The sequence below is a fragment of the Notamacropus eugenii genome, chromosome 1, assembly GCF_028372415.1.
Source record: "Notamacropus eugenii isolate mMacEug1 chromosome 1, mMacEug1.pri_v2, whole genome shotgun sequence".
Classification (NCBI taxonomy): domain Eukaryota; kingdom Metazoa; phylum Chordata; class Mammalia; order Diprotodontia; family Macropodidae; genus Notamacropus; species Notamacropus eugenii.
In genome coordinates, this window is record NC_092872.1 from 198,166,119 (window position 1) to 198,190,643 (window position 24,525).

The 24,525-nt window shown below is 35.2% G+C and overlaps 1 long non-coding RNA gene across 1 annotated transcript in view; it reads left to right on the forward strand.

Moving 5' to 3' along the window:
* The window catches only part of LOC140513884 (uncharacterized), a 63,569-nt gene that overhangs the window by 5,322 nt on the left and 33,722 nt on the right, over positions 1–24,525 (forward strand). Inside the window, exon 2 of the long non-coding RNA XR_011970411.1 lies at positions 19,159–19,289. This is a non-coding gene — a long non-coding RNA (uncharacterized lncRNA). The remainder of the gene's footprint in view (positions 1–19,158; positions 19,290–24,525) is intronic.

The following is a 24,525-nucleotide window of genomic DNA, read 5'->3' on the forward strand; positions in this document are numbered from 1 at the left end:
GATTTTAGAAAAGGTCATGTCTATCCTCTGTAATTTGCCTAGATTCTTCCTAATATATTTGCCATATTTTCCACAGCTAGCAAGACCCTTCTCCCCCAGCATGTTGGAAAGTCTTAATGGTCCAAGAAAAAGACAGTGAGACCCTTTCAAATATAGATGAAGTATTCTATATCAAAATGTGAGCTCCTGGAGGACAAAGATGATGCATAGGGTTTCTTTTGTTTCAGAGTACTTGGCACTTGGCAAGTGCTTAATAAATACATATTGATGGACCCTGATCCACTAACCCAACTGCATATGAAAAGGTCAGCAGAGACAATGAACTTGTCCTCAGAGCGCAGACTGCTTTAGTAACTTTTTCCTCAGCCACTCATTTGCATAGACTGAGAGGAATTTGGGGAAAGTACTAACTGGCCATATAAATTAGGGTGGAATCTTTCACCTAGGGAACCCAACTATTTCAAAAAGGAATTTTCACATAGGAGAGGCTATATCTCTCACCCACCCAGCCTGGGATGTAACAAAGCTCAGAGTTGAAACCCTGAGATAACAGAACTAGAAAGGATTCTGCCAATTCTGGGCTAAGAGTCTCTCACCCTTCATGGAAAATAGTAATTCCTAGACAAATTTGAGACCCAAAGTGTTGGAATCTTAAGTTGCTCATTGGGTTTTAAAGATCAACAAGTCTAGAAGAGGCACTGTCTATTTTAAGGAGCCATATCAGGAAAAGAACAATTTGTCCAGTGACTGATACCATACCCTATGGTAAACTTCTTGGGTACTCCAGAGAGATAAAAGACACTGAGGACCTGAAGTTCTGGACTCGTGAATTCTCTTTGCAGCACATTTTCCCTGAATATGTCCCTCAGTACCATTGTACTTTAAGTTTCTTTCCACTCTCCCATCTTGGACTTGGTATATTGTTAGGGGAATGTATCTCAGGGTTTTAGGATTAATATTTTGTAATTACTAGTCATATCATACTCTTTAAGTAAATTCCTTTGTGAAAAGATGATGGAGTCTGCTGGCTGTTTGTTAATATGAAACATTCTGATGGGGGCTCATGAACCACAGTTTTAGAGTTAAATGCCTACAGAGTTAGCCTAGAATTCTAAGTAATAGTTACCCCTAAGGACCTAACCTTCCAGTGGGAGTGAAGTGGGGGAATAAACCCAGATTGTGTATTACATTGTGGGTAACTACTTGTAAGTCATTCTCCCAAGTTACACTTGTAAAACGTGTTATTGGTTATGCCCTGGATTACCTGGGCTTGCATTTCATTGGGTTGTTGTAGTATCCAACACATTTAGACTAAAGTTTATCTGGTTACTATTACCACCTTTCAGGAGGAGATGGGATAGGTATACCCTCTCCTAGTAAGTAGATTTATTCTTGGTTCAGAGCTGGGCTCCCTCTGTGAGGAACTTCACCTTAGTTTTGTGATCATCTAGTACCTTTTGCAGATTTCTCTTGGTCTATGAAAATAAGTGGCTGAGGGAAACAGTTCTGAAAGCAGTCTGTGCCCTAAGGATAAATTCATTGTGTCATGTGACTTTTTCTTACGTAATTGTTACTTGTAATTCTTACTCAGGGTCTTAGATCCACTATAAGGTATGGAATGCTTCATTTAAAGTTGAAAGGATCTCACCATCATATTTGGCTAGCTTGGTCTTTTTCCCTTATGAATAGCAAATTTATATTTGGCTGAAAGGACACACCCTTTTATATATACATACACATGTGTATATATGTATATTATATTATTTATACACACGTGAAAATATGCGTGTGTGTAAATATGCACATAAATATCATAGGCATTGATTAAGTACTTACTATGCATTAGGGATTATACTAGGAGCTAGGGATGCAAGTACAAAGAGTGAAACAATCCTTACTTTCAGGTAAATATGCATATGCATTTATGTATATATGTGTGTAGATATATTGGTAATATACGTATGTGTATATCTCAGTACATGTATTTATCTCAAGATATGCATATGTTGGTGTATATGTGTGTTTTATTTGTATATATTTATTTGCATATATTATGTAAATAGATATAAATTTTTATATGTGTGAATGTATGTGAAGTTTTATATATGTATACACACTAGGTAAATAAATATATAGAAAACAAAGATTATAAATGGACAGGTGTTGCAAAAGAGCTGGGTCTATAATACAACAGGAGGAGTGATCTGAGTTACCTTTGGGAAGCCTTTGGGAAGTGCACCATCCTTTTAAAGATGTCAAATTGTTTCCTGAAATAAAATGTCTTCAGTTTTAACATAAGCATTTTTTTGGTGATGAGAGAATATAGAATATAACAGTCTCTAAAATTTAAAGTTTAGGCTTACCCAAAGGAGACTGGAGGGGGTCATGGTGGGCATGAATAGGCATATTACTAAGAGAGAACATATTACTAAAAGAGAATTGCATCAGAGAAACTATATAATGTCATTAGAGAGATATAGGGTTCAAAAAGGAAAACTTCCAAAAATGATAAATGATGGATAGTGTATGGGTTCCACTGGTATACATAGAGTTTAAAGAGATTTAGAAGAAGGCCCTCAGGGTATTATGTGTACCACTTTCTTTCCTTTCCTATTCCACCCTTCCTCCTCCAGTGAGTGCTTCAGAAACAGGGATAAAAGTTGCACAGGATGAGAAAGTATGGATTCTGATGTACATTGTTGAATATAGTAGCCATTGATGAAATTTCAGAAATAGTAGAATGTGGCATAGTATGTAGAGGCTTAGTCTTGGAGTGTGGATAGCCAGTGCCTAGTCCTGTTATTGATGTGACTTTAGACAAGTTGTATCTCTAATTTCTGCCTCATTTTTCTCATCTATAAAATAAAAAGGGTAAATTCCCTCCATTAAAGTCCCACACTGTGGTATGAAAATGATCCTTTTGTTTTTAGTTCATGTCAGTTTTTTTAGGTTCTATCAATATAGAAAGACTTTGGTATATCTTTCATTTTAAGACCAAACTTAGTTGGACCAGATTGGTCTAAAATTGATAAATTTTGCAGTCACATCAATTTGAAAGTTTGCTAAGTCATAGAAGAATGGTGATCTGCATTAGAACAGGGAATGCCAACATTAAAAAAAAAATCACAAATCTTTAAAGAATTGAAGTAAAATGAGAAGTCTAGACTAGTTATCTTCAAAATCCCTTCCAGCTGTAACATTTGATGACCTTATCCTTAAATATAACCAAAAAGTAATTGAAAAGGGATGTTAACATTTTTATATAGCAATAACAAAATCCAGGAGGAAATAATAGAAAGTGAAGTCCCACTAAAATAACTACAAGAAACATAGAATATCTGGGAGGTCAGTCTAACAAGGCACATTTAAGACTTGTATAGATATAATTACAAAACACTCAAAAATATAAAGAATGACAATAATTGGAGGGATATTTAGTACTCTTGGCTGTGCCTATCCAATATGATAAAAATTATGATACTACCTAAGTAAATTTAGGGATTTAATGCTATACCAGACTACCATGAAGATCCATTATCGACTAGACAAAATATTGACAAAATTTATTTGAAGGAACAAAAAAGGTCTAGAATTTCAAATAAATAATGGAAAAAAGGATTAAAGGAAAAGTAGTATTCTAGATCTCATTATATGTTACTATAAAGCTATAATTATCAATACCATTTCACATGAGTTAGAGAATAAAAATTAGATCAATGGAGCAGCCTGGATAAGGAAGAATTAGAAACAACTGAATTCAATAATCCAGTGTTTAATAAACCTAAAAGACAAATTATTTGAGAAAAAAACCCTATATGACAAGAACTTTTGGGAAAACTTGTAAATAGTTTGGCAGAATACAACATCATGAACTTAAAATGGATACAGGACCTGAACAGTAAATGTTATACTATAAAAAAATTTAGAAGAGGAGATCAGGTGTCTTTCCCAACTATGGTAAGAAAGAGAATGCTTAACCAACTGGGCAAGTGATAAAGGTGATCATAAAAAACAAAATGGATAATTTTTTGTCATGCAAATTTAGGGGAGAGTTTGGGTAGATAGCACCCAGCAATACTAGAATAGTATCGTCAGATGAACAGGATTTCAGTCACAGATTGAGTCCTATGCTCCCTTGTTCCCCTTACCATCCTGTAGTAGTATGTAGGATAGTGTCCCAGAGGAATGGTGGGATATATTTAGAGATGTGCTGGTAAATGTTTAACATCAGGCTCCACCCCCAAAGTATGCCAGTATACTTTTCATATCACTTACATCTAGAAATCAACAGAACAGTAAATCAAGTCCTGATTTATAGCATTCGCCAATATTCAAAGTGTGAATGCTCACAGTAGAAATTTAACAATCAACTTTCTAGTTAGAATTGGTTCCCCAAATGGGCAGTACTGCCCCTTGGGGGCACTAGAACGATCCAGGGGTGGTAGCAACCTCAGGTGCAACCAGGGGACATTGAATAAAAATAAGGGGGCAGTGGAAGCATAAGGAAAGAAGAGGAGAAGAGAAGAAAATTTTGAAAAACCGTGCATGCATGTTTCTCTGCTGTGTAACAGAACTGAAGTCATAGTGATTATATCATTTTCCAGATAAGCACATAAAATGCCAATTATAACTGCTCAGTGGTTAAGACCAATAGGTCTTAACATGCAGGCTAGCACGTTGTGTATCATCAGGAAGTCCAGCATTCACTGGCAAGAATATGTGCATGCAGTGACTTATTTACAGTATGATACTATATGGTTGCATTACTCAATATCGCACCATCAAAATTTCAAGGCAGGAAACCCCCCACAAATTTATGATAAATTATTAAATCTGAGATGTCATTTTTTAAATAAATATTTTGTATTTTTTAAATGACACAATTCAAAAAAAAAAGAAAGTAGATTTCCAGGGGGTGCTGAGTGTTTTTTTTTAAAAGGGGACAGTAGGCCAGATAAGTTTGGGAACTTCTGCTCTAGAGCCAGTTTTAGATGACTCCAGAAAGGACTTCATGTGAGCTCTGGTCTAAGGCGCAGAAACTTTGGTGGCCTGGCTTTACATAAGGTTTTCAGACATAGGGCAATTGTCATGTGGGGTGAGAAGGTCAATGAACATGGACCAATAACCAAAGGGTGAGGGTTATCTAAGAATTAACCAGGAAATCCTACTCTGGACGAGGACATTAGCAAGCTTGCAGGAGAGTTTCAGCATTTAGTTCTAGCTAGAATTGTATATGGTTAAACCTTAAATGTAATAGTTTTGTGAAACAGGAACCAGGTCTGGGAGAGTGGGGCCTGTAGAGAACTTTGGCAATTCAATTTTGATTGAATGAAATTGAAAAACTTTTTCATGGATAAAATCAATTCAACTAAACTACGAAGGAAAGTTGTCAATTAGGGGAAAAAACCTCATCAGATATCCAAAATATATAGAGAATTAATACAAATATAACACCAAGAATCATTCCTCAGTGAATATTTGATCATGGGATAAACAGATTTTTCAAAAGAACAATAATTCCAGCCATGAAAGATTTCCCCAAGTTACTAATAATAAGAGTAATTGAATTTTCAACTCATGCCTAGAAAATTGTCAAAGATGACAGAACATGAGACTAGTTAATGTTGAAGGAGCAGGTGGAGCTATGAATGGGTCTGATCTGTCTAGAAATCAGTCGGGAATTATGCTAAGAAAATGTCTTAAGTGTTGATACCCTTTGGTCCACTGCACATATCCAAAGAACTCCATGATATAAAGGATGGTCCCATATACAAAAAAATATTTAAAGAATCACTTAATGTAGCAGCAAAGAGCCAGATACAAAATAGATTGTTGCTGAAACAACAATCTTAAATTTTGGGATACTAGTCTAGCAAGAAGGGCAACTGGTTTGTCTGGGAGAGTGGTCATTTCTAGCCCAAGCAAATCAAAAATTAGCTTGTTTTCAATGACTCTAGCCCATTCTTTCTCCTACTTCCCTCCTGACCAGGGTCTTCTTCCTTTCATCTCAAGTGCCTAGTACATTTATGTTCTTAGGTTGCCTCTTCAGTGCTATCTCCACCTAGCTCTATCACTGCCAACAAATCAAAACTTCTTAAAAATAATCTGCTAAATTAATTTATACTGGAAATATAAATGACTGATAAGTCATAGCCACTTGCAGGGATGTGTTGACATTTTTGGAAGGGGTAAAAACCACTTATGGGAAAGTGGTTTTAATAATAATAATAATAATAATAATAATAAATCTTTAACGATAACATATTAGGTATTCCTTCCCCCAGTAAAAGACACTTTGTGAGCCCACCAAGGAAAAATCTTGGGACTAAGAGGTAAAATATGAAGGAAGGGGCCTTCTTACCTCTAAAATCATCATCAAACAGGGCTGAATTCTAGTTAAACAGAAGTATTACTTCTAGAGTAAACAACATTGTGTTTCAATGCTTCTGAAAATCATCTGTCCCACTAGATAATACGATTCAATTTGGATGACAAGTGTTGTAATGTTTATGATTCATAAAATATCATGGTATTTTACAGGACTAAAATTAAATGATATTACTTAGAAAAAGCATACTGGTGAGATACTAATATACCACTGAGGTACTAATGTGTGTGCTGTTACTTGTATAAAGGATGGTTATGTGGTAAAACAATAATACCATGTTAATAAAGTTTTACAGAATAATGGTGTTTAAAAAATACCACTAAGAGACTAGAAATTGTATTACTAACCAGAACAAAGCAAAAACCAGCAAAGATCTAATAGTTTATTGATTTGAGATGTAATTAATTCCCATTTTCCTTTTTAAATTAACATTTTTTGTCTTGCATCACCCTTGTTTCCAAAAAATATAATTCTTCTTTCACCTTTGTCGAGAGTAATCCACTGTAATAAAGAATAAAAAAGGAAAAAGTAAAAAATAATTCAGGAAAACCAAATAACTCATCAAACAAGTTTGCTGTTATATGCATCATTCCATACTCCAATTCCTTATCCCCTGAACACAAGGCAGGAGGGGCACGCTTTCTCATCGCCTCTTTGGAAATAAGTATGGCCACTATAATTACACTGTACTTTGGTGTTGTTTATTCTTGCACATATTGCTTTGCTCTGCTTACCTAATTTACCTTATCATGCTTCTGTGTTTTTCATATTATTTTCTTATGGCACAGTTTCATTACTTTCATGTATCAAATGTACCATAATTATAAGGCAGCTACGTGGAGCAGTGGATAGAGCACCAGTGCAAGAGTCAGGAGGACCTGAGTTCAAATTTCACCTCAGACACTTCACACTCACTAGCTGTGTGACCTTGGGCAGGTCACTTAACCCCAACTGCCTCATCCTGGGTCATCTCCAGTCATCCTGATGAATTTTTCTCTGATGGTATGGTCTTCTTCAGCAACGAAGAATATTTTCTTCAATTTATTTATTATTTATTATTATAATAATAATATTATACATAATAATATATAATTATATATTATAAATTATATATAATAATATATAATATAATAATATAATATAATAATATAATATAATAATATATTATTATAATAATTTATTATTATTATTATTATTATTATTAAAACCACTTTCCCATAAGTGGTTTTTACCCCTTCCAAAAATGTCAACACATCCCTGCAAGTGGCTATGACTTATCAGTCATTTATATTTCCAGTATAAATTAATTTAGCAGATTATTTTTAAGAAGTTTTGATTTGTTGGCAGTGATAGAGCTAGGTGGAGATAGCACTGAAGAGGCAACCTAAGAACATAAATGTACTAGGCACTTGAGATGAAAGGAAGAAGACCCTGGTCAGGAGGGAAGTAGGAGAAAGAATGGGCTAGAGTCATTGAAAACAAGCTAATTTTTGATTTGCTTGGGCTAGAAATGACCACTCTCCCAGACAAACCAGTTGCCCTTCTTGCTAGACTAGTATCCCAAAATTTAAAAAATGGAAATATGGTAATTTTTAGACATAATTCTAAAAAGTTACTTAACGTGCTATTTGTTTTCAGTCACTAAGAAATGAAGAACATTTAATTTAAAATTATAAACTCTGTTTTCTGGCCCTGCCAAATCCTAAACCAGGTAATATCTGTTTGCCAGCCTTTCTCTGCTGGTCAGTGTCATGAAAAAAATTTCTTACATTATTGGAATATGTTTCTCCCATAATTTAGGTCAGGGTTTCTTAACCTGAGCATCCCCTAAGGGATCCCTGAATATATTTCAGGGGGTCTTTCAACTTGAATGGGAAAAAATAATCTTGAAAAAATCTTAATTTTTGACTAGCATCTAATGAAAATTTAGTGTTTCCTTCTATTATTCATATAGGCAATAAATATCATTCTGAAAGGAGTCCATAGATTTCAGTAGACTGCCTCAGTTACTGTATCTATAAAATGAGGAGTTTGGACTTGATAGCTTGTAAGGTTCTATCTAAATCTATGATCCTATGAATAGCAATTTTTTTAATTCTTTTATTAGTTTATTTATTTTTAGTTTTCAACATTCACTTCCAGAAGTTTTATATTTTCTTCCCTTCCCCAAGATGGCATGCAATCTGATATAGGTTCCACACAAATATTCCTATTAAACACATTTTCACATTAGTCATGTTGCATAGAAGAATATAATGAATGGGAGAAACTACAAGAAAGAAAAAAGAACAAAACAAAAAAGAAAAGAGTCTGCTTCACTCTGCATTGCTTTCTCTGGATGTAGATGGCATTTTCCATGATGAGTCCTTTGGAATTGTTTTAGGTCCTTGCATTGCTGAAAAGGGCTAAGTCTATCAAAATCAGTCATTACACACTGTGGCTGTTCCTGGTTCTGCTCACTTCACTCAACATCAGTTCATGTAAGTCCTTCCAGGCCTCTCTGAAGTCGTTGTGTTCATCATTTCTGATAGCACAATTCCATTACATTCATCGCACAACTTGTTCAGCCATTCCCCAATTGATGGGCATCCCTTCGATTTCCAGTTCTTGGCCACCACAAAAAGAGCTGCTATAAATATTTTTGTACATGTAGGTCCTTTTCCCATTTTTACAATCTCTTTGGGATATAGCCCTAGAAGTGGTATTTCTGGGTCAAAACTTATGCACATTTTTATAGCCTTTTGGACATTGTTCCAAATTGCTGCCCAGATTGGTTGGATCAACTCACAACTCCATCAACACTGAATTAGTGTTCCAACTCTCCCACATCTTCTCCAACCTTTATCATTTTTCTGTTTTGTCATATTTTTGTCACATTAGCCAATCTGATAGGTGTGATGTGGTACCTCAGAGTTGTTTTGATTTGCATTTCTCCAATCATTAGTGATTTAGAGCATGTTTTCATATGGGTATAGATAGCTTTAAATTCTTCCCCTGAAAGCTTCCTGCTCATATCCTTTGACCATTTATCAATTGGGAATGATTTGTATTGTAAATTTGAATAGGAATTATTTTTTACTTAGTATAACCATTTTCTACAATTTTGTTTTTTTGAGTTTGTGGAGAGTGCCCGATATTTTTAATGGATCTAGTGCCCATGTTTTCTGGTTTTGTCAGCTTCTTTCAGCCTCTCACTGAAAAAGTCCTGTAACTCTTGGCACAAATGGAGACTAGAGAGTTTTGCAAAACAACATAGCCATTACTAACCTTATGACAAAAATGTCATTACCATGTAAGCCAGTTGGTGTATGCTACCTTATAAGGCTCCTAGCATCTCTTTTCTCAATGACACTCTCTCCAGTTATACACTAACATAGACATTATAAAGCAATCTACCCAGGTGATTGTTGTTCAGCTGTGTCCAGCCCTTTGTGATCCGTTGGACCATAGCACACCAATGTTGTCCTTGGGGTTTTCTTGGCAATGATACTCCAGTGATTTACTTTTGCCTTCTCCAGAGCATTAAGGCAAACAGAGGTTAAGTGACTTGTCTAGGATAACACAGCTAGTAAGTATCTGAGACTGAATTTGAACACAAGTCTTTCTGACTCCAGACCCAGTGTTCTATGCATTAAGCCACCTAGGTGCCTCACTCAAGTGATTAGATGTCTCTAAATACTACACTGCCATGCCACATAGTTCCATGTGGCTCAGGTCAATTTTTTTTTTAAGTTAGCTGCCTCAGAAAGAAAGAGTTGGTGCCATTGTCTGAGTGACTGGCCATAGTTGGCTTTGTTTCTGCTCAACAGATAATTTACCCAGCTTTCCTAATTTAGACGATAGTTTTACCTCATCAGCCAGTCCTGAGATTGAGGCTAGTCAGGGGAAGTTTGTAGGGCTTTGCACAGCAAACCTTGACTCTTAGAAGCTGTTTATGATTCCAAGTAGAGGACACTATAAAAGGCAGAGAATTACAAACTCTTCAGGAAGCAAAATATTTGCTTTATGTAAAAAGGCTTTCTATCATAATCAATTATTAAGGAGTTCCCAAAGAAAGTAAATGTATGAATCACAAAACACAAGCTCAGAGTTTCTTACTAAAAGGTTTCTAAGGATTTTCCTTTATGTGTACTGCCTTTAGTGAGAACACTGAGAAGACACTGATTTCATTTAACTTCTAAAGTCTTACAGGGAAGCTGGGTGATAAAGTGCTGGACCAGGAGTCAGGATGACTCATCTTTCTGGCTTCAAATCCAGTCTCATACACTTACTACCTGTATGAACCCAGGCAAGTTGCTTAACCCTATTTGCCTCAGTTTTTCCATTTGTGTAATCAACTGGAGAAGGAAATGGCAAATCACTTCAATATCTTTGCCAAGAAAACTCAAATGGGATCACAAAGAGTTGGACACAACTGAAATGACTGAACAGCAACAGCTAAAGTCTTAATTAAAAATTTAGCATAGTATAATGGAAGCAGTGCTGGAGTAGGAATCTAAAGATTTAGTTTTGATTTCTGGCTTTTCTATTACCTAAGGGAATGACCTTCAGAAATCACCACACCTTGTTGGGGCTTAGTTTCCACATCTATGAAATGGGAATGATAAACCTATCCTATCTGCTTCATAGGTTAAGCAGCTAATTATATACTGTATGTGAAAAATGCTTTGTAAATTTCACTATATGTAATATTATTCACTCTAGCATGAGAATCTAGCTTAAGACCTTTCTACTCATATATTTAGTCTATGTTTTATAAAAATATTCCATTCAATTGTTTTTAAAGGTTAATTTATAGAGATTTTATTGAGGCTAGGACTTTCACTTTGATTCATGATGAGCTCTATTAGACAAAGAAAAAGAGGGAAAAGAAAGAATCTAAGACTCAAACTCTGGAATTTACCCATGAAGACAAGAGAAGATTACAGGAAATAGCTAAATTGGGGGCTAAAGGAACAAGCAAGTAAGAAATAAAAAAAAAGAGGTAATTTACATTTTACTTTGCTAAGGAATGGTCTAAGGATAGAAAGGAAATGGAATTTCATAGTCTATGACCAATGATGTTTGCCTTATATTACAAATGAGTGTAGATTTTAGATAATGCTTAGAATTCCATAATCCCGTTTGACCAAACTGCAGTGGAAAAGGTAGTTCTTCATTTGTTAGGTTAATGATTGTATAGATAACTTCCAAGATGTACTTCCTGATCGACAGTGAGGGACTCAAGAGTCTAGGCCTTCAGTCAACTCTCATTAGATGGTCTTCTTTGGCAACAAGGACAAACACATTAGATAGTTGGTTTATACCACTGCTTCACTGAAGGCCTTTAATAAAAGACAGGGAGGGGTGGGGCGTAAATAACCCTTCAGGAATACAGAACACAGAGCTAATGAAGTACCCAGAGGAAAAAAAGTCTTACCTATCAGCCATGAATTCTCTTTCCCCATGCCACACACCCGAGGCCACATGACCTAGGAATGTGCATCCAAAGATAATACTACCTTCAGAGAACTCTACTTATAGGTAAGTAACTCTCCTTTATAGGAGGTATCTTTGTGTGGCAGACTGTTTATGGGAGCAATTTGAATTGAACTTTAAATGAAAAAGGCATATCTCTGTAAGTGGTAATAATTTTAGTCATCTCGCTGTGGCTAGGGGTTGTGGAATTCATTAGCACAGATTAACATATAAAGTGGGTGAGATATCTAATAGCAAACGTAGAGGTTTAGGGACCTTAATTCATCACTGAATGAACAGCGTGTACAGTATTAGGGACTATGAAATTTTTAATTTACACAAAGTGTCCAAGAATATAGGGAATAAATTTAAACCCAAAACAGATAATGGAGCTGTGCCCTGCCTGGCTGGCAAGTTGAATTGTTTTTACACTGAGTGAAGAAAGCTAATTATCCCAAGCACAAGGAGACTGCTAAAAATAATAAGATTATAAGGAATAATTTGCTGATATAATTACAACAAAATTGGGTACACACAATCGTCAGATACATGTATTGCTTGACCTGGGTGAGAAAGTGAAATAAATCCTTCTTCTATAGCCTTCGTAAATTTGTTTTTATCATCTCGAAGTGGTGTTTGCACAGGCAGCACAATTTGCATGTGTAATGTGGCTGTACAAATTGACAACAAGTAAATTATTCAAGGAAATAGGCTGGTCTCGGGTCTGAACTATCTCACAAAGCCTATTCATTTTGAAGAATCACTGAGACGTGAAGCTCATACATCAACCGTTTTCTGACAATCCTCAGACTTATTGTCTCCTAAAATGTCATTATGGCTATTATTTATGAAGCTAATTCATTTATTAATATATATTTAACTCTGACTTGTCATGCACCTTAGCAGCCATTCTGTGCACTGCATATTTTTGAATAGATGAAAGAGTTTTGCATGCTTTAATGATTACTGTAAGCTGCTATAGATTTATAGAATGCAGCTTTATTATCTACTTGCATTAATACCTTTTTATAACTTTTTTTTTGCTTAAGGCCATCAAATATAAATGGCAAATGACATATTCAAAAGATTGTATGGAATAAGATTTTCTGGGAATTTGTTGAATTTTAGAACAAAATGGGTTAGCTGACAGTTAAAAGCCTAATTCACCTAAAAAAAATATGGGTATATGCCAATTATGTTGAATTTTCCTGCAAAATGCAAGCTGCAGTTTTTCAAGAAAAAGGAAAGGGTGTGTGATTTATCAAACTATTTCCTGTGAGCCCATGCCTTTATTATGTTGAGAGAGGGAGAGAAAAATTTCAAAAGGGAGCTGAATTATAAGACTTGGACTATCTTGCATATGCCTTAAGCAACATTAGCAGTTGCTACCCTAGCCATTGCTATTTTTTCCTCTAGAGCTACTTACCTGTTAGTATTCAGTAAATTGCATTATTGCCAATCATAGTAACCTTCTATGACTTCCATTGTGAATCTTTATCATAAAATGTAAAGAGTGCTAGATTTGGAATCAGAGAACCAGGGTTTGACTTGCTGGCTCTACCACTATATTCCTTTGTGATCTGTGGTATGTTGGGCCTTTTCTGGGACTTATTTTTTGCATCTATTGAATGAATCATTTGGACTATATGACTCTATAATCTTTCAGGTCTAAATCTAGGATCTAGGGTCAGAGCCATGCCATATATATGTAATCAAAGAGTCACAAAATCATATAGTTGCAATGAGTCTAATGTAGTCTAGCTTCTACCAATGTATAATTATTTTTATTGTCTTATTAATAAGTGGTCATCTGACCTCTACTTGAATATTTCCAGTGACGTTTTAACTCACTGCTTCATAAAGCAGTCCAGTCTATTTTTATATAGATTTAATTTTAAGAAGTTCTTTATTTGTCCCCAAATTTAACTTCCTGTAACTTTCATCCCTTATTATGAGACTCTTATTCTGCTCTTTGGAGTCACATGGAATAAGTCTAATCTCTTTGCCACAAGAAATCCCTTCAAATATTTGAAGATAGTGATCATATATCCCCTAAATCTTTTTTTCTAGGTTAAATTTCTTCACTTCCTTCTGCCATTGCAGGCATGGCATAGTTTCAAGAGGCTTTGTCATACTATTGTTCCTTTCTGTATATATATTCTAGTTTATCAACATTCTTTTTAAAAGTGATAACCAGAATTAAACACTACAGTCTATATATCAGAAAAGTCAGAATAAAGTATACTTAGGTTGTTTTCAAGAATGTCATAAGAAAAAGATCAAAGAAAAACAAGCTCAGAATAAGCTAAACATAGTGAGGCAAACTAAAGGTGAGAGAGACACAGACAGAGATAGAGACATGGACGCATGAACACAGAGATACAACAAAGACAAATATAGAAATACCAATATACTATTAAGCTATAGTTAGGGGAAAGAGAAGGATCAAAGAAGGGAGAGGAACTGCAGCTCATGGTAGATAAGATGATGAGAGTTGATCACAGAGAAAAGGGAGATATGTTGAATTTTAGTTTTGCTATCATTTTCTCTGTCAAGGAAAATGACTTTTTAGCTGGAAAGAACAAAATAAAAATGCCTAATTATGAATCATCTCCAAGATAGTAGGGAGATTAGTAAGGGGTCACTGGATTGCCTTTGATAAATTCAAGTTACCAGATATAGATGAACATCAAAGAATACTGAAAAAAATGGTGGATATGATTATTCATTCAACTACTATCATTAATCTTTGAGGTACTGTGGAGAATGGAATGGAATTAAGGAGGAATGAAGAAGAGCAAATGCCCCAATTTTCACAAAATAGAAGATTTGATTCTGAAAACTAGAAGCCAGTGAACTTTTCTTGATTTTTGTTTGTTTGATTTGTCCAGGTCTGAAGTGGGGTTCCTTGAAGTCTCTAACTATTACAGTTTTACTGTCTTTTTCTCCCTGGAAAGGAAATTCAGCATTTCCTTTAAGTACTTTAAGTGTATGCTATTTGGTATGTATTTTTCAAGTACTGATATTGTCATTGTCCATGGTACCTTTAAGTATAATATAGTATCTGTTCTTATGCCTTTTAATATTGATTACCCTTGCTGTTGCCTTGTCAGAGATGATTGTTACCCCTACTTTTACTTTGAGATAACCTGAAGCATAATAGGTTTTCCCCTTGCCCCTAAACCTAGCTCTATGTGGATGGTTATGTTTCAAGTGTTTTTCTTTGTAGACAGCATATTGTTGGATTTTTCTTTCTAATCCATTCTTCTTTCATCTTCTGTATTTTTTTGAGTAAGCTTCTGCCATTCATGTTTACAGGTATAATTTTTAATTTTGCATTTTTCTCTATCCTATTTTCTCATTCTTTTCCCTTTCTTTGCTCTCTACGTCTTGATGGTTTGATATCATCCTGAAAGTCCCAGGAATGAGTGGTTGGGCCTTTACCATTTCACATTTTGAACAATGTGTTGGATAATGGAATATTTAATATGTTTATCACATTTGCAGATCTCACAAAGCTAAATGGGACAGTTAATTCACTGAATGAAAGAATCTATACTAATAAAGATCTCCAAAGATTAGAATATTGAGCAAATCTAATAAGATGATGTTTAAAAGGATAAATGTAGTGTCTTACACTTAGGTTCAAAAGATCATCATCATAAATAAGTACCAGGATGAGTAAGGCATGACTTCCTTTTGGTATGACTTTCATTTCATAATATATCTGATCTAAGCATTTTAGTGGACTGCTAACTCAATATGAGTTAGCAATATGACAGGGCAGCCAAGACAGCTAATATGGTATTAGGCTATATTAAGAGATGCATCAAGAACAAAGGAAGTGGTAGTTCTGCAGTACTCTGGTCATACTGAATTTAGAGTTTTGCATTTAATTCTGGGTGCCACAGTTTAGAAACAATATTCATGACCATATGAGGCTGAGTAAAAGGATCTGTGAATGAAAAAAGATATGGAGGACATAAGTGTTGTCCTCAAGTACTATGGAATTTGTGAAAGAAGGACTTAATTGGTTTTGCATGTCCCTAGGACAGAACTGGGAGCAATGAGTGAAAGTTGTATAGAGCCAGATTTAGACTTGATATAGGGAAAAATTCCTAATAGATATATTCCAAAGTATAATGGGCTGTGTTGGGAGGTGTTGAGTTTCCCCTCATTAGAAGTCTTCAGGTGAAGGTTGAATTATTTCTTCTTGGCTATGTTGTAAGTGGAATTCTGGTTTGAGTATGAATTAGACTAGATGGGGACAGCTAGGTGGCACATAGTTCTGCAGTCAGAAAGACCTGAGTTTAAATCAGGCACTTATTACCTGTATGACCCTAGGCAGGTCACCCTGTTTGCCTCAGTTTCTTCATCTGTAAAACAAGCTTGAGAAGGAAATAGCAAACCACTCTAGTATTTTTACCAAGACAACCCAAATAGGGTCACAAAGAGTTGGACGCAACTGAAATGACAGAACAACAAATAGAGGAGATAACTGCTGATGTTTCTTAAAACTCTGAGCTTCTACAATTCTGTCTGAAAATACATGTGTGTGTGTGTGTGTGTGTGTGTGTGTGTGTGTGTGTGTGTGTGTGTGTGTGTGCTGGTGGTGACAGAGGTAAGTAAGGAAGAGGGAGTAGGAAAGAAGCAGAATAACATGCCATGTCAATAGCCTTTTCTGAATGTGTGTGTGTTCTCTTTGTCTAACCATTTAATAGTCTCTCTCTCTCTCTCTCTCTCTCTCTCTCTCTCTCTCTCTCTCTCTCTCTTTCTCTCTCTCTCTTTCTATCTTCCTGTCTCTCTCTATCTCCCTGTCTCTCTCTCTCTCTCTCTCTCTCTCTCTCTCTCTCTCTCTCTCTCTCTCTTCACTTACAGCAACCATCACACTCTTTTTAGTCAGTCTGTGAACAAATACAGAACTTCTGTAAACTAATAAGACTAGACTGTTAAGCAAATTTATGTAGCACATCTGAAGGAAATTTTCTGATTTATCAACTATAGTATAGGAAATATTTAATTATTAATTCCATTACTGGAATGTATTGTGTTTTATTGGTAGTAATAGATCTTAATATTGTGAAAATATTTTTATTCCAATCCATCTTTTTAAATGGCTGAAATGATATAATTGAAACTTAACAGTCTTATAGATATCAAATGAAGATTAATCAATTGTCATATATTAGTAACAAGTATTAATGTAAATTATAACAGAAAGAAAAACATTGCTTTTTAAACTGATGTTTTGCAAAAGAATCTAAATTCAAATATAAAACATTGTAGGATGCAGAGCAGTTAGAAATATTTCAAGTTAACCAGAATCCTGAAACTTTTCCAGCAATTTATTGATCATGAAATAGACTGCCAAATGCTGAGAAATATTATTTTAAGTATTCTTTTGAGGCAGCCAACAACCTAATCTCCTAAATGGTCTTGTGGAATCATGCATAGATACGAGAAGATGCTTCTCTTGGTTTAGTATTTTTATGTTAGACCAATGAGAAACAAAAGTCAGTTGCTTTAATATTAGATTTGTCATGAATCTGATCATCTGCTCCATGATAAACAGTGCCTTAGACTACCCCTTTACCTTCAGATATAGAATGTAAACCACACACACATACAAATTATAATTCCTACTCTATAAGCACAACAAGGGACCTAGCGACATTTTAATTAATGATTTAATTATACGGTTATAGAAAAAATGTTTCATTTATCCAGGAACCACATTATTTATATTTACACCTTTTATAAAGTTCACCAACTCCAGCTTAGAAACCTTAACTCTTATAACCTCCAAAAACTCCCAACAACACTGAAAATGAATAAATGTTCCCCAGTGTGCTATGAACCACTAATTGCACAGACTGAAAAGCTTTCGAGTAATAAAAAACATGACTTCAGTAGGAATGTGAAAGTCGTCTGTGATGCTCAGAGCTTAATGACAAAAAGATGCAGTCAATTTTCAATATAGTTAAGACCTGTAGCTTTGGAATAGTTTAACTCAAATTCTTTGGGTTATCTGAATAACTAAGAAAAGATGCCTGTGGTCTAGTGGAAGTACAACAATTTTCTGAGGATTATTTTATAATACATCTATAAAACGTTCCATACATACTTAAGGATTCCCAGTAAAAAATAGGCTATTAGAGATGAATTTGGCTTAATACCCCAGAAAAGTATTATATGTTTCATTTTAGAGGCCTGGACATATAATAGTAAGACTGAAGTTTGAGTTCCATCTCCTCTAATTTATTAGAATTTTTTGCTTTGGACAAGTCTCTTCATTATTCTTTATCTCAACTTCTTTTAGTATAAAATGAGAATATTAATAAGTACCTATCCATAGGACTGTTGTGAGGAAGGAACATAGTAATTAGAATTATAGAATTTCGGAGTTGGAAGAGACCTCAAAAACCATCTATTCAAACTCAAGCCTAAAAAAGAATTCCCTCTACATATTTGACAAATGGTCATCTAACCTTTTGTTTAAGACCTTAAATTAGAGGGAACCCACCACTTCCCAAGACAGGCCATTCCATTTTAGAACAGCCCTAGTGGTTAGGAAATTATTCTTGATATGAACCTTAAACTTTAATCTTTGTAGCTTCCCCATTACACCTAGTTTCACCCTCTGGGGATCAAGAAGAAAAGTTTAGTACCTCTTCCACATTATAGTTTTTCACATTTTTTAAAATTCATTTTAAGAATGAATTTCCAGAAAAATCTTGAGGGGAGGCATGGAGCCAAAATGGCATAGAATCAGGGACTAGCTGGAGGTCTCCTCCGAAACACCTCAAAAAACCTATAAAACTTACTCTAAACAAATTCTAAAGTAGCAGAAGCCACAAAATAACAGACAAACAAATTGGCAGCCCAAGACAATCTGGAAAGTCGATAGGAAGGGTCTATCACACTGGACTGGTAGTGGAGCACAGTTCAGCATGGGTCATGCCAGTGCAGACAGAGCAGGAGCAGGCCTTAGTGGACTATACCATCATTGCTGGTGGCTGCACTGGATTCCAGACTTCTCAACCCACAAACCTAAAGACAGCTTCAAAGGTCAATGGGAAGGGTCTCTCACATGGCTGAGAGGGGAGTGTGGTCCAGCCCCAGCCCCAGCCTCAGGGCAGCTGCAGCCACTGCTGAAGTGGAGGCTGCTTCTGGAGACCTCCACTTAAATAGCTGAACAAGTCAAGTCAATGCTCAAAAGTCAAGTAATTGGCTAAGAAAATTAGCAGATGGGGAAAAGAAACAGACTATAGATTCTTACTTTCTCTGTGAAGAGGTACTTTCTTATGTTATAGGTGAGAAGGAAGATCAAAACATACATCTAGAAGGAGATAACAAAACCAAAGCTCCTGTATTTAAAGCCTCTAAGAAAAATATGAATTTGTCACATGCCATGGAAGAGCTCAAAAAGGACTTTGAAAACCAGGTAAGAGATGTAGAGGAAAAATTGGGAAAAGAAATGAGAATGATGCAAGAAAATCATGAAAAATGAGTCAATAGTTTGCTAAAGGAAATCCCCCAAAATGCTGAAGAAGATAATACATTTAAAATTACACTAATCAGAATGGCAAAAGAGGTCCAAAAAGCCAATGAAGAGAATAATGCCTTAAAAAGCAGAATGGACCAAATGGAAAAAAAGGTCCAAAAAGTCACTGAAGAAAATAATTCTTTTTTAAAAATTATTTTATTTGTTTTCAGTGTTCTACGATCACTTCCATGTATCTTAGATTTTTAGATTTTTTCCCCCCTCCTTCCCACACCTTCTTCTTTCCCCCCCTGAGATGATGTGCAATCTTATAGGGGTTCTACACACACATTCCTATTAAATACATTTTCACCTTAATCATGTTGAATAGAAGAAACCATAAAACAAAACAAAACATAACACAAAAGAAAATGGTCTGCTTCATTCTGCAGTTCAATTCCATAGTTCTTTCTCTGGATGTGGAAGGCATTTTGCCTCAAAAGTCCATTGGGAATTTTTTAAGTCCTTGCATTGCTATGAAGGACTAAGTCTACCAGAAAAATTCTTTGTACGCTGTAATTGTTGGGGTGTACAAGGTTCTCCTGGTTCTGTTCCTTTCCCTCAGAATCAATTCATATAAGTCTTTCCAGGCTTCTCTGAAGTCTTCCTGTTAATCATTTCTTATGACACAACAGTATTCCATTACATTCATATACTATAATTTATTCAGTCATTCCTCAATTGATGGGCATCCCCTTGATTTCCAGTTTTTGACCACCACAAAGAGAGCTGCTATAAATATTTTTGTACATGTGGGACCCTTTCCCATTTTTATGATCTCTATGGGATACAATCCTAGAAGCGATATTGCTGGGTCAAAGGGTATGAACATTGTTGTAGCACTTTGAGCATAGTTTCAAATTGCTCTCCAGAATGGCTGGATCAGCTCACACTTCCACCAACAATGCATTAGTATTCCAATTCTCCCACATATTCTCCAACATTTATCATCTTCCTGTTTTGTCATGTTAGCCAATCTAATTGATGTGATATGATACCTCTGAGTTGTTTTGATTTGCATCTCTCTAATCAATAGTGATTTAGAGCATATTCTCATATGACTATTATCAATTGGGGAATGACTTGTATTCTTGTATATTTCACTCAGTTCTCTATATATTTTAGAAATGAGGCTTTTATCATAGATACTAGTTGCAAATATTCTTTCCCAGTTTTCTGCTTCCCTCCTAATCTTGGTTGCATTGGGTTTGTTTGTGCAAAAACTTTTCATTTTAATGTAATCAAAATTATCCATTTTGCACTTCATAATGCTCTCTGTCTCTTGTTTGGTCAAAGATTTCTCCATTCTCCATAAATTTGACAAATACAGTATTCCTTACTCCCCTAATTTGTTTATAGTATCAATCTTTGTACTTAGATCATGTATCCATTTGGACTTTATTATTGTGTATGGTATCAGGCATTGGTCTATGCTCAGTTTCTTTTTTTTTTAATTCTCTGTATACTTTTTAAAAATTCAGTTATTTTATTTGTTTTCAGTGTTCTGCAATCACTTCCATATAGCTTAGATTTTTTTCCACTCCCTCCCCCTTATTCCCCCCTCCCTTCCCACTCACTCCCTAAGATAGTGTACAATGTTATATAAGTTCTACATGTACATTCCTATTAAATGCATGTTACATAGAAGAATTAAAATGAATGGAAGAAATAATAAAACAAAACATAATACAAAAGAAAATGGTCTGTTTCTATCTGTTATCCAATTCCATATTTCTTTCTCTAGATGTGGAAGGCATTTTGCCTCAAGAGTCCATTGGAAATTTTTTAAGTCCATGCATTTGAATGAAGTACTAAGTCTACCAGAAAAATTCTTTGTACACTGTGGTTGTTGCTATGTACAAAGTTCTCCTGGGTCTGCTCCTTTCACTCAGCATCAGTTCATATAAGTCTTTCCAGGCTTCTCTGAAGTCTTCCTGTTAATCGTTTCTCATAGCACAATAGTATTCCATTACATTCGTATACCACAACTTGTTCAGCCATTCCCCAATTGATGGGCATCCCCTTGATTTCCAGTTTGGCCACCACAAAGAGAGCTGCTATAAATATTTTTGTTCATGTGGGACCCTTACCTCAGTGTTGTTTTGATTTGCATCTGTCTAACCAATAATGATTAAGAACATTTTTTTTCATATAGTTAAGGACAGCTTTTATTTCTTCCTCTGAAAATTCCCTGTTCATATCCTTTGATCATTTATCAATTGGGGAATTACTTGTATTCTTGTACATTTAACTCAGTTCTCTATATATTTTAGAAATGAGACCTTTATCACAGACACTAGTTGCAAAAATTCATTCCCAGTTTTCTGCTTCCCTCCTAATCTTGGTTGCCAGCTCAGTACCAAGTAAGCTGCAGCATATTAGCTTCTAGCTGAAAGAACCAGAGGCCACAACACACAAGGCCTCAAGTTTTAGGCACAAGAACTGTGGGAGAGAGCCCCCATCTGCTCCAGATGCAGAGATTTACTTTAAATGCCAGGAAAAGGGTGATTATCATGAGTAAGAAGCAAAGCGGAAAAGAAAAGACCATAGAATCTTTCTATAGGGACAAAAACCAAAACACAAATACCGAAGAGGTCAACATAGAGACTGTACTCCCATCTGAAACTTCAGAAGGGAATATGAGCTGGTCTGAAGCACCAAGAGCCTTCTTGGAAGAGCTCAGGAAGGATTTTAAAAGCCAAATTAGAGAAATAGAAGAAAAACTGACCAATGACTTTAAAAATATGAAAAAAGAAATCACAAAAGAATTTAAAAGGATAATTGGATAAATGAAAAAGGAAATATAAAACCTAACTGGAGAAAATAACTCCTTAAAAGGAACAATTAGACAGATTGAAAAGGAGATGCAAAAGTGAACTGAAGAAAAAAATTTGACAAAAACTAGAATCAGGCAAGTAGAAGCTATGAATCTTTGAGACATCAAGAATCAGTCAAACAGAATCTAAAGAATGAAAAGATAGAATAAAATGTAAAATATCTAACTGGAAAAACAACTGACCTGGAAAATAGATCCAGGAGAGAAAATCTAAAGATTATTGGTCTGCCAGAAGCCATGATGAAAAAAAGAGCCTGAGCAATATCGTCCAAGAAATCATCAGGGAAAACTGCCCAGAAATCCTAGATCCAGAGGGCAAAATAGTCATTGAAAGAATCCACCGTAAACCTCCTAAAAGAGACCCCAAACTAAAAACACCAAGGAATATCATTGCCAAATTCCAGAACTATCAAGTAAAGGAGAAGATACTGCAGACAACCAGAAAGAAACAATTCAAATATTGAAGAACTACAGTTGGGATCACACAGGACCTTGCAGCTTCTACATTGAAAGTTCGAAGGAATTGGAATATGATATTCCATAAGGCAAAGGAACTGGGACTACAACCAAGGATTAATTACCCAGCAGAGTTGAGCATAATATTTCAGGCAAGGAGATGGACGTTCAATGAAATAAGGGTGCAGGTCTCAAGAGAAACACAAAAAGGTAAACAGGGGGAAAAAAACTTGTTACTCAATATGGGCAAGCTGTTTACATCCCTATAAGGAAAGATGATACTTGTTAATCTTGAGAACTGTATATTTATTATGAAATATAAAAGGGATATACATAGACAGAAAGAGTGGGTATAAATTAAATGATGTGATGATAAAAAATGTGATTTAAAGGTGTAAAGGGATTGTAATAGGAGATGTGAAAATGAGGAGGCAGAAAAAAATAAATTCCATCACAGGAAGAGGCACAAAAACATATTACAGTAGAGTAAATGGGGAGGGAGATGAGCACTGTTTGAGAGATACTCTCATCTGATTGGATTCAAGGAGGGTACAACAAACTCAGTTAAGTATAGAAATACAACTAGCTCTATAGGCAGTAGGAAGGGAAGGGGGAAAGAAAAGGGAGGGGAGACTAAAAGGGAGGGAAGAAGTCTATGCCCAGTTTCTGCCACACTGTTATCCAGTTTTTCTAGCAATTTTTGTCAGTGAGTTCTTATCCCAGAAGCTGAGGTCCTTGGGTTTATCAAACAGTAGATTGCTGTATTCATTGACTACTATGTCTTGAGTACATAACCTATTCCACTGGTCTACCCTTCTATTTCTTAGCCAGCAACAGGTGGTTTTAATGATTACTACTTTATAATACAATCTGAGATCTGGTAGGGCTAGAACACCTTCCCTAGCATTTCTTTTCATTAGTTCCCTTGATATTCTGTAGCTTTTGTTCTTCCAGATGAATTTTGATATTTTTTTCTAGCTCTAGAAAATAATTATCTAGTAATTTGATTGGTATGGCACTGAATAAGTAAATTAACTTAGGTAGAATTTTCATTTTTATTATATTGACTCAACCTACCCATGAGCAACTGATGTTTTTCCACTTACTTAGATCTGACTGAAGAAAATAATTCTTTAAAAATTAGAATGGAACAAATGGAAAATGATGAATTTGTGAGAAATCAAGAAATTATAAAAACAAAACCCAAATAATGAAAAAATAGAAGAAAATGTAAAGTATCTCATTGGAAAAAACACTGACCTAGAAAATAGATACAGAAGAGATGATTTAAAAATTATTGGACTACCTGAAAGCCATGATCAGAAAAAGAGTCTCGACATCATCTTTCAAGAAATTATCAAGGAAAACTGCCTTGATATTGTAGAACCAGAGGGTAAAATAGAAGTTGAAAGAATCCACCTGTCACCTCCTAAAAGAAATCCTAAAAGGAAAACTCCTGGGAATTTTATAATCAAATTCCAGAATTCTCAGGTCAAGATGAAAATATTGCAAGCAGCCAGAAAGAAACAATACAAGCACTGTGGAAACACAATCAGGATAACACAGGATTTAGTAGCTTTTACACTAAGGGATCAGAGAGCTTGGAATACAATATTTCAGAGGTCAAAGGAGATAGAATTAAAACCAAGAATCGCCTACCCAGAAAAACTGAGTATAATGCTTCAGGGGAAAAGTGGAACTTCAATGAAATAGAGGACTTCCAAGCATTCTTATTAAAAAGATGAGAGCTGAATAGAAAATTTGACTTTCAAATACAAGAATCAAGAGAAGCATGAAAAGGTAAATAAGAAAGAGAAACCATAAGGGACTTATTAAAGTTGTACT